The following is a 12,651-nucleotide window of genomic DNA, read 5'->3' on the forward strand; positions in this document are numbered from 1 at the left end:
GGAAAGTACTAAAAAACATATATGATGTAATTTTTTAAAAAACTATACATGTGATACTCCGCCACCAATAGAAATAAGGCCTCGGAGCATGTGATCTTAATGGTGGCGTGATACCAAGGAGGAGCAATGTGTAAGAGATAACGGTACAAACACTAATTGGACACTGGCGATAAGAAAGATGTATAAAATCTATGTTTCAACCACTGTAAGATCAGATGATTCAGCTGACCATCTCACTTTGTTGAATTGCTCAATAAAGTTCTTCTTCTGAGACCTGGAACTTCGACTCTGAAAACTTTTTGAAGACTAACTCCTACTAGACTCTGAAAAACTACTGATCAGGACCAGAGACCAGCAATTAGCCACGACATAATTGGCGAGCCAGCCAGGAGCAGGCTTGGGGTCAGGAGATCATCGTGGTGTTGACGCTGACGGTGGCATTCACAAAACAAAGGCCGGCCAAAAATCAGGTAAGCAGTTTTTGCTTATATTTTGTTTTGTGAATTGCCTCTGAAAAGCTGACACGCTTGATGATTGCTCTGCAATTATAAAACCCCACTGCAAAAGAACCTAAAAAACAACTGAGAGATAAAAGATAAGAAGGGAGTCTGATTTCCAGGTCCAAAGAAGCTGCTGTATGTGTGTTTGTCTCAAAAAGCAAGAAGTGCATAGCGTGGAGATTGCGCTTGTAGTGGAAATTTTAATAGTCATTGATCCCAAACAGGTATCATAAGAGAAAGAACCTATTCAATGTATAAAAGTATATGTGTGTACGTGCTTGTGCGTGACTTTCCAGGAACATATGGGACAGGACCTCTGACCTTAGGGACGGTCAGTTTTGGCCAGTTTATTTCAGTACCAGTTTGTGTCTTTAAGTAGAAACTGAACAGCAGTAAGGACCTTATCTGAGTGGGTGAAAGGTACAGCGGGTGAGGAGGAACCTTGAAAACAGTATAAAGGCTGTCTCATATCTTCCTGTTGTGTGTCACTCTCTTGCACAGCGTAACTTCTGTGTACTAGACTGAACCTATTCTTGCAAGAATAAATACTTTTCTTTTTATTAATTTGACTCTGAGTGTCTCTTACGCAGTGATGATGTTTAACAGAATTTTTGCCACAACAATTTTGGTGTCAGAAGTGGGATTCCTTGGAAGTGCCTTCTGGACCTGAGAGCGGACGGTGTTTGGCCACCTGGACTGAGCAGTTCCAGCTCTACCTCGTAAGCTTGAGAGAGAGGGGCCGACCGCTATCGGGTCCGGGAGGGGCTCCACTGGAATCAAAAGAAAGCGAACCCGTGTCAACCAACATATCTCTGGTAAGAGACGTCTAAAATATTTTCTTTTGGGGAAAAGTTTTTTGTTTCGGGTATGAAATGTGAGTGAACCATATTGGCTGAGGGCTGTTTCTGTGGTACGTAATCTGAGATTAATTGAGATCTATATATAGATCAAGAGGTTTCAAACAGATACGAGAGGAAATTATCTGAGATTAATTGAGGTCTGTAACAGATCAAGAGATTTCAAACAGATAGGTAACCTGAAAATGAGTTGTTCCGCCACGGAGCAAATAGTTTTTAGGTACTGAGGCTAATTAGGGGGAACCAGAACAGTTTTTGGTAAACCTTAATTAGGAGGGCACTAATAGTGCAACCCGACCGATTTGGGTTAAAAGAAAAAATCGGGTCTGTTGGGGACGCCTAACAGATCAGGAAAACGCGCGTTGAAGAGAAATCCACAGAGAATAGAGAAGCAGCCAATATGGGGAAGCAGGCGCGGGTTTATGGGCGGGCCTGGGTGGGCACGTGCCCACCCAGATTGACAGGTGGCCCATCCAATCAGATTAATAAAAACGAAATTTAAATTTTTAATTTTAATAATAATAATGAATTAAGTTTGGCCATATACGGCCCGCCGAACACTTTATATATGACAAGCCTGAGCGCGTCCATCTCTGGCTCAGCGCCAGACTAGGCGCGAACGCACAGTTTGAATCTGGCAGTTATGTCATGTCACTGTACATATTTTGTCCAGACTTTGACACCCTTGCAAGGAAAGGGGACGAGGCTGATTGTTCACATGAACACCGTGTCTTGGAAAGACAAAGACGGGCCCGTTGACATATCGCGTTTTTTGCGCGCTCAAGTTTGTTATTTCAGATGTTCGCGCTCATAATGGAAGCGATGCGGTCGTGAAAGACGTGGTCAGGCATCTGATTGACTCGTCAAACGCATGCGTTTCGACTGCCAAGGGACTCGCGATTTGTCATAAAAGCGCGCGTTCTTAACGTGCGCTTTGTGGTCACGGAAAAAGCGCGTCAGAAACGCGCGTTTTTTGCATCAAAACGTGCGTCCTCGACGTGTGATCTGCTATTTAAATGATATTGTTTCTGTCTGCAGGTGTTTTATGCCTCTGAAGTGTTTTTGTAACAAGAAAAGAAAAACAACTCTCGGTTTCAAGTTCACTGTTTTTTATTTCAGCACCTCGGACAGTCCCTTAATCCCTTCGTTCGAGACACATATCGCAAATTTTCCAGTTGTAATTCCGGTAACACTTTACAATAAAGTTTCAAACATTATTTTTTTTTTAATGCAAAAACCACAAATTTCTGGCGCGCGTTTTCCGTGACCACAAAGTGCACGTTAAGAATGCGCGCTTTTATGGCAAATCGCGCGTCCCGCATGCTTTATGAATACTTTAGCTTGCCATCAGTGTTGCCAGATGTACGATAATTATCGTATTTGTACGATAATTTTGACCTCTGTACGATGTACGATCAATAATGAAAAAAATCCCATAATGTACGTTCATTTCAGAGTTTTCAGTCGTTCGTCCAAACACACATCCTACCGCTTCTCTCTCTGTCCCAGAATCATTTTGCAGGCTCACCTGCCTGCACGCAAGCACGTATACACACACACACACACACACACAGGCACCACAGGTGTCGCCCGGCCCGCACGTCAACACTACTCCATCTAATCCATCCTACATGTTGGGATAAATAGCTGTATTCTGCACGTTTACGTCGTGTACGATAAAGTTCTTCCAAATACGATCATTTTGAACTTCTGGTACGATAATTGGACATTTCCAATCTGGCAACACTGCTTGCTATACGCATGTGGTGCAGGCTGCAGCGCGCTCGTTTTTCCAGGCGCGCCTATGCCGCGGCGAGATGAAAAACATCTCAACTTTTCAGAGAGTGCCGCAAGGTCATTTGACTAAAACCAACCAGTCAGCTTCGGTCTTTCCGTATTAACAACTTCGAAAGCTCGGCCGAACAGCTGATCATAGCTGTACAGTGCGGTTTTTATTTCTCATCTCCATAAATATAGCCTACTAAACCCTAGATTCAGGCCCACCTCGACTTAATCCAGGCCCACCCATCTGTCACGTCCTGCATCCGCCACTGTGGGGAAGTCTCAAGGTAAGCATGCAAAATTTGATACACCGGTTTTTCAATCAAATGAGAAAATTATGGGGGAAAATTTATGTTTTAGATATTGAAAAAACTGAGAAAATACCATGATTTCCCCAGGGAGGGAACACTGAGCACAACTAGACTGAAAGTAGTACTAGAATCAGTTGAACAGGGCAGTGAGAAACAAAAAAGGTAGTTATGGCTGTGTTCAACATGTGTAAGCAATGTGGACAAACAATGGATTGTTGTCTTAAAGGGGCAGCTAAAAAGAACTGTCGAGAGAAATAGGGTTTTACTTCTTCATCCAGTAAATGGATGCATGACATTAGATGACATTACATTAGATTAGAACTTAAATTTACATGATAAGGATTGAAGTTGCAAGCAGCAATAAGGCTGTCTGTGTGAAATAGGGGATTGTTATCAAAACAAGGGAAAGATTGGAAATTCAAGTGTCACTATGACGGGTGAGAGACTTGATGGAAGAAGGAAGTGAAAAACAAAAAGGTTGGTGTGTGAGAGATGTGTGTGGGGATTGTTAGCAAAAAATCATGTACTGGTTAGATAATGAAGGAACTGGCATGTAGAGAAAAGAAAGAATTAGCATGTAGAACAGAGGATGCAGAAGGAACTGACATGTAGGGAAAGATTGAGAAGGAATATAGTAGAAAACTATATGTGATGAAAATAAAATATCTGACAGAATTTATGGAAGTCAAATTAACTGTATGAAAAATGAGTTTCAGAATAAAAATAAGGCATTGAGTATGATTAACGGGGATTAATGTGATATAAAGATAAGGAATGTTTCATTAAGCAAAATGGGAAAAATTCTATATTTTAATGGTAAAATAATGATTGAAATTAGCTTTAGTTTTAGTTTGATAACCATTGTGTTTTGAACCTAGGGTCCAGCTATGCTGGGGGTACAGCAACAGGGTTTGCTTATTCACCTCGGTTTCCGGATGTTAGATATGTACTTGTTCTGTAATTAGGGTTGTTGATGATAATACCAAATTAGTAAAATGTAAAGACAACTTTGACCAAAAATTCTGGAAATCAATAAGGTATAATGTTGGATATTTGTTGATATTAAGTAATTGAAGCAAAAGATATTGTCTGTTTTATAAATGAAATTATGGGTCGGGGATAATTTCCCTGGACAAATATGACTAAAGTTAAATGAAAACTTTGTGAAAACAACTTAGAATATTTTGAGCATTTCGATGCAGCTTATTAAAATTAATGTGCGGCCAATGATAATGATGAAGATTATGATTTGGCTATTGTGATTAAATCCGCCACTGGTGGACTGTAAAAGAATACAGAGAACTGCTTATCAGTGGCTCTGTTTACATTCCTGAATGGGACACACACTGCTTCAAGGGTGTGCAGTAAGTTGGAGCCGTTTGCAAGCTCACAGTGATCAAACTATAGTAAAGGACAGGTGTCTGATGCTGTAGTTGAGGCTGACACATGAACCCACTAGATGACAGAGAGTGTTTTAATTGTGGTCAGCAGGACCATCTAACATGTAACTGTAAATGCCCACCGAGAAGGTGTAATAAACAAAGTGTAATTAAGTGATATAAATTTCTGGTGTTAATGTGGGCTTGAAAGTAGATCAGTGTTTAATATGATGATATTAACATTTTCGTCTGAGAAGGAACAAGAGATAAAAACGAGGTCAAAGGATTGAACTCTTAAAGTGAATCCTTTTGAAGAAAAGATCTATAATAGTAATTTTTAAAAGTGAATTGATGAATACAGGTTGATGTAAAATTAATGACTCCAACAAATGTGAGTAGCAAAATATATCAAAGTAACTAACAGGATGATTGTGTTGTAATTAAACATTTAAAAAAGGATTTTAGAGTATATAGAGAGACTAATCTCACAGATGATTTACAATAACTGCAAAAGTATCACAAGCAGAGAGTGCTTGCCTCGTCAAAAAGTAAATCCTAATTGGAGATTGAGAAATGTGAAACGTTATTGAGAACTAGAATAATTATTTTTATGTAAGAACAAATAAGCAGAAGTAGTAGGCTACCGAATTAACAGTTGCTAAATGTAAAATGTGTTGAAAGGCATCTGATTAAACAAACAGCTTGAAAAGTTGACCATGAAAGAGCTAGAAGCTGATGCTTTGCTTTTAAAAGATAAGCTTGTGATTTGGCTGAAACAGTTCGCTTATCTGAATCTGGTGTGTGCTGTGGCTGAAAGTGCCAGGGCGACAGAGACTCAATCTGAGTGGAAATTTGTAATGTCTAGATTCCCTGATGTATTGGCAAAAGACAACTATAAAATTATGTTTATTTGAAAATGTTTGTAGTTTCTGGCAAAGATGCCTTAAGCTGGGCTAGAGTTAAAAGATGGCAGATAAAGTCTGATGTTAAAAGTTTTATGAAAATGCAGTGTACCAGTCCTGAATGCCTCAGAGTCTCTCTCTGATTCAATGTCAGCTAAAAGCTGTTATCTGAGCCTGTGTCATAAGTAAAGCACAGTATTTAAGTTGAAAATCATAGACATGGAGATGTTAAAAGAAATCATTACCATTCAGAGGGCAATTTGTATTTAAATGTTAAAAATGTTAAAAGTAAAACTGAATGACTTTAAAGAAGTCTTTAAAATAATGCAGACCTTAAACGATAGAGGTGACATTTTGATTAGCGTATTTTAGGACCAGTAACAACTTTGTCTCATTTAGTCTCCACCATTCAGGTCCGATGGCTCCGGCTACAGATGAAGTACACTGAATGTACGGTTGTGATCTAAATTCACTGAGTATAGTCTAAGTAGCTAGGTTGCTGCTTTTAAGATAGTTAATGGATTTAAGTGATTAAATACTGTTGTTATTAACCTGTCTCCCTGTGAACACTATTAGGCAATCGGAATGGCTCTGGTGACTCTTGAACGTGCCTTTCCTAAGCTCCAGAAAACAGCTGAGTTCTGTTGAAGAAAACTGATTGTATTGGGAATGAGCGGTCACCAGTGTGTACGTGTGTACGAGTGGCTACTCAATGACGGGATGATCTTCCTGGCCAGGGGACAGCCCAACGCAGGGGGTCACGAAACAGGTGTTATTTGTGAGAAAGGTATGAGAGTTGAGCGCTGATTACTGGAGGCCACCGGGGTCAGCAGAGCATTGAGAGGTGAGATGCGCTGTGAGGTTAAAATTAACTTTACGGCAGTCTGACCCAGAAATGTGATTTCCTCTATACCACTCACCAGAAACCGCATTCGTTGTATTGCTTGTTTTTCATTGTGACAAGTGTCTGAAACTATGCCAGGGGACGACACCCTGAAGAGAAGAAAATTAAAGATAAATGATTAGCGGGAGTGGACTTTCAAAAGCCAGCTGATTCCATGAGGTGATTGCCATTATTTGCTGCGGAGACAGTAACAAAACTTAATTATATGAGGGACATGATGTTGATTGCCATATGGGCAAGTAAAATGTATAGAAGAGTTAATGTTGAGCTAATATGTCTATAACATAGTTTTAACTCCTGAAGGTCGTTAGGCATGGTGGTGGCTAAAGATGAAGACAGGCTTTTGTAGATTTGAGAAGAGTCTGGATAACAAAGGTGAATGGTAAAAGGTTAATGTAATAAATTTAATATTACAATTTGTCTAAATTACAGTCTTAGGAGGCTGTTGAAAAATATTATTTGTTTATAGTGAGAGAGACTGCTTGAGTGGAGGAAGGGATGGTAACTGTGTCTGTCTTTCTGTTATCGGCCTGATAGAGCAAGCTAAAGAACAAAATAGTGATAATGAACCAAAACAACCCAGCTGACTTTGCTAAGATGAAATGAATAATGAACAGGCATGTTTTGAAACTGGTTAAGAGACCATGTAAAAATAGGTAAAAGCTACAGTAAAATGTGAAGTTTAAAATCTTACTTAAAATTTAAATCTTTTTAGAGATGATATAATGAAAAGCGAACATTAAAAATGAACAGTTAAAATATGTGTCTAATATGAGTGTGTGTGATGGTGACTGCACTCTATGTCTTGTATGTGTTAGTTTGGGGTACGAATACTGTGTCTGAATAGTGTGTATATTGTGTCATTAACCTCTGGAATGAGGGTTTTATCATTACAGATGGGTTAAGGCAAATGACAAGTTTTAAGAAAGCTAATAGTTTTGAGTCAATCTGATGACAAGATGATGCAGAAAATGGGACGAGCTTTAAATGGATTAGTTATCCAGCTCTGTCTGCTACTGGTAATTAGGAATCAATCTATGGATTAAAAGCATTTATGTAAATTGGATTTGTGAAGTTGTAGAGAGATGTCCATCATGGGTTGAGATTAACTAAAATGTTATAGATTTGAAGGCAATAACAAAGTGACATATTGGCTAAGTCAATAACAAATTATCCAGAGAGTCCTTCACATTTATGAATATTGTGAACAAAAGGGGGAAAATGTTGTTTGACTGACATTGACCAAGTCTGTACAGCACGACCTGACCTGACAGAAACAATTGAAACAGAATTTTCAGAAACAATGTTTGTAGATGACGGGATTAAGAGACCAAACAACAGGCCTGAAAAGCAGGATACACTGTAAGACTGAGGGCCGTTGCCCTCCAAATACTCTGATAAGAAGATGTGTTTGTGGCTTTAAGTCATATTTTTGTTTCAGAGGCAGAGAAAGATGTCTGGAGGAATTTTGGCTTTGGGACAACGTTTGGGTTAGTGTTGATGGCAAACTTTATCCAAACACCATTATGTTAGATTGATGCACGAGATGATTCATGCATCAAAAGGGGGGATGGTAACAATTTGGATAACAATTGACAAAATTCGGTTTATTAAGGGACGGTATATGTTGGGAGGACAAGGGGCTTAATAGGGTAAAAGCCTGGCAAGAAGCCATTCTTCTCCATAACAAAATTGCTGTCTGTAAGTGTGCCGCACACGCTGATAACAAAATTGCAGGACTGTTTCAACAGGAGACGCCAGGGCAGATGCAGCAGCGAAGGCCGTGGCAGCACAGCAGACAAAAGAAACTACGTGTACTTTACTATCTGAAAATAACCTCGACATTTGTTTTTCTTTACAGAGCATGCAGACTTTTGATGCAGGGCAGAATGTGCCCAATAAAATAATGGTTATGGATGAATTTGACTTACTATCCTGGCCTGGGTTATTAGTGTGGAAGAAAGAAACAAGGCCACACCTGCGCAGCGCATAACTTAAGATTTTCCTTTTGCAGAATGTCAGGAAGGATTGCAGAAAACAGAACTAATTCTGTTCCAAATGTATAAATATTGTGTTGTGGACATGAGCAAAGTGGGTTGAGTGTTTTTCAGGGTAAAAGGACCCCGAGTGCTATTAAGTGAGGAAGAAATTATTTAGTGATAAGATGATTTGTAAAATGAGAAGAAACAGAGTTGAATTGGACAAGTGTTGAGAATAAACTTGAAATTCTTAATGCATATCATCAGCAAGGTGAACAAATGGTGAAAATTCCACAGGTCACACCAATAGGCACGAGCGGCAAGACAAGCGGTCACTAACAAAATACTTAAGGTCTCCATTCACAGGTCAAAGCAGGAGATGGTTCACTCCAGTAGGGGTGCATCGTGATCTAAGGGGCAAATCTGGTAATGATCAGAAAATGGTTGGAGAGTGGGACACCTGGGTCGAAGCCTCTCACCTTAGACTACACCGACAGGCCTCAACAATCAAATATGAGGACAACGTGAGGGGTCAAAGGCTCGTGCTAGTAGCAGCCTCCCTCACCGGCGAGGGAAGACTACGGCAACGACTCGCAAAGAGTCACCCTGGTGAAGACGGAAACGAGATGACCAACACACCTGGAGGAAGATGCACCAACTAATGGTTTGAGTTTAGCAAAAGAATGTGTTTTTGTGATGATTTTGATGATTTTATTTGATTGAATCAAAATAGGGCTTAGATCAAATGATTTGATTGGTTAAGGATTCATTAGAAAATATTTCAGGTAAATTATAGGGATTATTATTGAAGAAACTTGATTAGGCTTTCCATTAAGGGTAAGAAAGGCCGATCATGGGAGAATATGTATGGTAATAAGCTAAAAGATGGTCCGTATTTGAAATATTAGAGTTAATTTTGAACAACTACATTGGTTAAAAGAATGGATAAAAAATATAAAACCTTTTCTGGATAGATTTTATTAAATATTGTGTTAAATAGAGCTTACTAAGTAAAACCATTGGCTGAATCGAGTTAAAAGTTAAGAAAATATGGTTAGGAAAATGGAGGTGATATATGGAAATGGGCGTGGACTGATGGTAAATGGATAAGATTGGTTAATCTTTGGGGGGTTGGGGGTACTGTACTACCAATTTCAGCGATAGGATTATCAATATTGTTATTTTTACCATGCATTATAATGTGTTTCCAGCTCAGTACAGAGACCGGTTAAAGCTGGGAATCTGTTCAATTGGATGAACAAAATATGATGATACAAGTAGTGGGAGCTACTGTGACATGTGTTAAAGTGTATGTTTCCTTTTCTTTTTCTTTCTTTCTATGAATGTTTTTGATATGAACAGAAGGTTAAAAGATGTGGTTATCCGCTTTGTGATGACGTACAAGGAGAGGGGTCGAAATGAGGGATTTTATTCTACTTTTATTTCTTCGTATTTCTTAGCCTGTTGAAATGCCATGTTAAATTGATGTGTTTCCTACTTAAACTATACACTATTTCTTGTTTATACTGAGGTGACTGAGGGTCCGACCTAGGTCGGGAGTGCAATAACAGTGCTTATTCATTCAGCCCGGCCGCAGATAAAGTCTTTACTTGCTTGCTAATACTTAAGGGACTATCCCCACAAAAACAGCCTAAGCTTTTTACTTTTCCAAATGTTATTTCACAAATGTTTAAGAGAGTGGTCAGTGAAAACCAGAGATGAAGAGTATAAGTGTGATGAAATGACTTAAAATTTGTTCTATTATTTTTATTATTATGATTGGGTAATCTGAATGATAAAAAGGGGGGAATTGTAGTGGAAATTTTAATAGTCATTGATCCCAAACAGGTATCATAAGAGAAAGAACCTATTCAATGTATAAAAGTATATGTGTGTACGTGCTTGTGCGTGACTTTCCAGGAACATATGGGACAGGACCTCTGACCTTAGGGACGGTCAGTTTTGGCCAGTTTATTTCAGTACCAGTTTGTGTCTTTAAGTAGAAACTGAACAGCAGTAAGGACCTTATCTGAGTGGGTGAAAGGTACAGCGGGTGAGGAGGAACCTTGAAAACAGTATAAAGGCTGTCTCATATCTTCCTGTTGTGTGTCACTCTCTTGCACAGCGTAACTTCTGTGTACTAGACTGAACCTATTCTTGCAAGAATAAATACTTTTCTTTTTATTAATTTGACTCTGAGTGTCTCTTACGCAGTGATGATGTTTAACAGAATTTTTGCCACAACACGCTCATGAAGTAAGAGTACACTGTCTAGTAAAAGAAGTGTTTAAAAGGTGCCAGGCAGTGTAGGAAGTACACTGACCACCTGTTTGTTTGTCTGTCTGTCTTTTGTGAAAGAGAATAGGGGGTATTAAAATGTGCACAAAGTAAGGAAGGTAAAGTATAGATAAAGAACAAAAACATTTAAAATCCTTATAATAATTATTATATATTTTTTTTTTTTTACATAAAAAGGTAAGAAAAGTTAAAAGAATTGAGTTAAAGAATGTAAAAGTATACACCAGAAGACTAAAATATAGAGAGAAGGGAGTTTTTGGCTCTCCCGGGCATTCTGCCAAGAGGTGCATTAACTAGTCATTAATCAGTGATAGTGCTGGGAAGCAGAGGACAGTGGAACCAATTAGTGAGAAATAGCAGCAGAAGCAGAAAAAAGTCCAGAATAAAGAATAAATAGAAAAAAGAAGTATAAAAATGTATTAGAAATTAATGGATAAAATAAAACTAACAAGTAAAAATCAAGTGAAAAACTGTGCTTACCAAAAAAACAAAGAACACTCCAAAGAATTGGTTTGGTCCACTATTTGGCCATTCGCCAGACTGCAAATACTGTGATCCAGATAGAGAAACCCAGCGTCTGTTGAAAGAGAATTAAGACTGAACATTGGGGCTTTCTACATACTTTTGATATTGAAGAAGGGATAGAAGTGTGTGAATAAAATTTTAAGCGCATGAATAGACGGATTGCAAATAAAGCAAAAAGATAAAGAGACGATAAACAGTCAGAAAAAGGTTTAAAGGAAAAAGTTTGAAGTCAAGGGAAAAACAAATGTGGGAGGGACTCAGTGAATACGGGAAAGAAAGGCATAGGAGAGCATTAGCTCACACCCTATGATATGACTGGTAAACAGCTCCCCCTGATGGAGGGCACTGTGAAGATCAAAGGCAACGTAACCCTCACAGATACGCAGGATGAGGAAGAAGAAAGAGAGGAGGAGGAAAGAGAAGACCACAGGAATACAGGTTATGACCACAAAATATTGGCAGATGCTGACATGTTTGAAGCATCATCTCCACTAAAAAGGGGCCATCAAGCCATGATGGAAGCCAAGGTAGCAGCTTGAATAGGAAACACCTTACTGAACGCAAGAACCCCACCCTGTCTAATCCATACCATTATGCAGCGAAAGCCCTGCAGAGTCTTGGGGAAAAACTGAACCAGGAAGTAGACACCAATCAGCTGTTCGAACAAGAATGTGATGAGCTGGAACAAGATATAAGGACAACAGAAGAACAAATCAATCACAGCTTTAAACGCTTACAGGAATCCCTGAAGAATGTCACGGGCTCAGAACAACACGAACCTCAAGAACACCAGAGACATCAGAACCGCCGAAAGCACAAGTCACGCTCACTCAGCCCAGCCAGACCTCGCAGGGAAGTCAAGAGTGTGACAGGGACCCTACTCCTTGAGGATATCTCGCCAGCTGCCCCACCAGCCACCCCATACAACCTAAGGGAACGGCACTAAAGAAACCAAGCATGTATAGGGGAGAAGAAGACTGGCATATGGAAAATCATAAGTTTTGCCCTATGATAAGTACATGCAAACAAGAGGAGGACCCACTGAAGGAAGAAACTGTGCAGTGCCCCATCCTAATTAAAGGTCAACAGGGACAGTATGTGCCGTGGGCGGGGCAGGATCTGGAAGGACTGATAGCCCACATACTTGATTTACATGAAGGAGCTGGCAAGTGGATCAGATCGCTGGAAGAAGAGACAATGGGCAAGATTTTGGC

Source organism: Siphateles boraxobius, unplaced genomic scaffold, assembly GCF_051911475.1.
Source record: "Siphateles boraxobius isolate OS27281-9 unplaced genomic scaffold, OSU_SipBor_1 12, whole genome shotgun sequence".
Lineage (NCBI taxonomy): Eukaryota > Metazoa > Chordata > Actinopteri > Cypriniformes > Leuciscidae > Siphateles > Siphateles boraxobius.